The following is a 2,783-nucleotide window of genomic DNA, read 5'->3' as shown; positions in this document are numbered from 1 at the left end:
CAAAGAAGGCTAGCAGACGGATTCACACAACCACGAGCGCATTATATATAACATTTTTCAAAAGGGATCGTACTCACCCACTATGGTTCCCGCGCAGGAGCCCCATTCAAGAAGCAAAGCCCGAAGAAGCCTCTAGCCTCTTACCATCAGTAAGGTGGTTACTATGTGAGACACAGAACCAACCAAAAAACATCATAGGTCCAGCATAGGAGACTGCAATGCAGGCATAGGAGGTTCCTACCTAACCTCGGTCAGGTGGAGATGATGGTGATTACAGGGGAATTAGGAAGGGGAAGATGAGAGCAGATGTTAAACCCATTGAGGGAGATAGATGTTCAGGTATCACTCTGGTCCGGACGAGAGTGCTGACGCCTTCTCTGGATCAACTCCCTCAGGTCTTGCCTACCTCCCTTTGACCCGCGATTCCTCCTAGCCCTACCCGCAGGTGGGGGGGGAGCACAAGCCGCGACACTGCGCAGGAGCCCCATTCAAGAAGCAAAGCCCGAAGAAGCCTCTAGCCTCTTACCATCAGTAAGGTGGTTACTATGTGAGACACAGAACCAACCAAAAAACATCATAGGTCCAGCATAGGAGACTGCAATGCAGGCATAGGAGGTTCCTACCTAACCTCGGTCAGGTGGAGATGATGGTGATTACAGGGGAATTAGGAAGGGGAAGATGAGAGCAGATGTTAAACCCATTGAGGGAGATAGATGTTCAGGTATCACTCTGGTCCGGACGAGAGTGCTGACGCCTTCTCTGGATCAACTCCCTCAGGTCTTGCCTACCTCCCTTTGACCCGCGATTCCTCCTAGCCCTACCCGCAGGTGGGGGGGGAGCACAAGCCGCGACACTAACCTTCTGTGCCCGTCTCTGATCCTCAGACCGAGACGGGCCAGGACCTCTGGGTAGTTCGGGCTCAGACCTGGACCTTCGTGGAATTAAGGTTTTGAAGGCAGCTGAGCGCGCCTTCACCTCCCTGAACTTCTCAACCACTGTCTCGATGGAGGTACCAAAAAGTTTGGAAGGCAAAATCGGAGTATCGAGAAGAAAGCCCCTCTCTTTCTTCCCGATATCTGCCAGGTTCACCCACAGATGTCGCTCCGTTACCACCATGGCTGCCATAGATCTGCCCATAGCAGAGGCGGCCTGCTTAGAAGCACGCATGCATTCAAAACATAATAATCACTTAATAATCACATCTAGCTTGCGCTCACTGTTGTACACTGGAAGCTGTTCTGGGCGGATGAAGTATGAGGTCAGTGCTGTGCATGCGCCAGTGAGTCTCGTGAAAACCAACGTTTGTTAACAGGAGCAAAGGAAGCAAAGTTTCCTTACTTTAGCAAAGTATCGAAATCCTCCGACATTCTTCTTTACAAATCCTTGTTTTGTACTTCTAATTAGTGACCGTTGGTTTGTTTTGATCTCTTCCCTGCGCTTCCGCGTTCGTCACTTCTGAGCGGTGCATGCGCAAAGCCGACCTCCATACGTCATCCGCCCGGAACTGCTTCCAGTGTACAACAGTGAGCGCAAGATACATTAAAGTGATTATTACGTTTTGAATATGGATATTTTTCTTACAAAAATGCATCGATTCGCTACAGAAGGCCTTTGTTCACCCCTCGGAGCCGTGTGAGACACTTTTTTATTTTATGGATGGGCGCATTTTAATTAAGTGCTTTTGGACTGATGCATGCAACACCCGCTGAATGCCATGAAACAGCTTGAAAGATAAAATAATTTTTTTTATATAACTCCGAATGGATTCGTTGGAAAGAAGAAAGTCATATACACCTAGGATGACTTGAGGATGAGTAATTTATGGGCTAATTTTCATTTTTGGGTGAACTAACCATTTAAGTACACTTTTTGAGTATCTGTACTTTAGTTGAGTTAAATTTTTTCTGGAAACTTATGACTTTAACTTTACTACATTTGAAAGACAAATATTGTACTTGTCACTCCACTACATTTCTATCAAGATCCTCAAAGTAGAAAGTCGTTAGCAGCTTTGAAAGTCAGTGCGTGATTTTTTTTTCCGAGACAGTTTGTCAGTAATCACTCTTGGGGCTACATTAAGTGATTTCCCAGCATTTTTTGATCACTGACCAGTTCCAAATGTGATATTTATTTACAACAATTAAATAATAAGAAATTAATATTGTGGTTTATATTAGACACAATATTGTCTGATTTTGCTAAATTGTGTGAGTGAAAATATTACCTATAAAGCCACAGAAGAACTGTTGTGCGTCTCCTAATAAAACACAAAAAGGTGTTTGACTGAAGCAGCACTGCACAGACCATTCTGTGTATGACATCAAAGTACAGCGAGAGCGATTAGACAGCATTTTTATAATGTTTGTTTTGATGTCAAATAAGTCTTGCTGTTTTGCTTTTTTGTTTTAAAACCGTGTTGCTGTTGTAAAGTTATACAGCTATAGTTGTGTTGCTGGGTTTTAAAGCAGGTTTGATTTTTTTTTTCTTCCTTATCAGTCTGTATTTACAGCAAATTCGCTGTCCACTCTGTTCAAATGTGGATGAATGGCTACACATAGATGTGTCCAGAGCTGTGTGAGATCCCTACCATACTGCTTTTGTGGGGGTGGGTAGGGGTGTTAAATAAAAATATTTTGTTTTGTTTTGTCCCCATAGGTTTTTAACATTCTAAAAGCTCTTTATTCCAAAGATACTAGTCGCTAGTCAGTGTATTCAGTAGGTGTAATGTATTGTAAGTTGCTTCAAAGGTATTGCAAGTATCATATGCAACAATAATAAAACTT

The sequence above is a fragment of the Sinocyclocheilus grahami genome, unplaced genomic scaffold (genome assembly GCF_001515645.1).
Source record: "Sinocyclocheilus grahami isolate Dianchi unplaced genomic scaffold, SAMN03320097.WGS_v1.1 scaffold591.1, whole genome shotgun sequence".
NCBI lineage: Eukaryota > Metazoa > Chordata > Actinopteri > Cypriniformes > Cyprinidae > Sinocyclocheilus > Sinocyclocheilus grahami.
The sequence above is the reverse complement of the archived record's forward strand: the minus strand, read 5'-3'. Positions refer to the sequence as shown.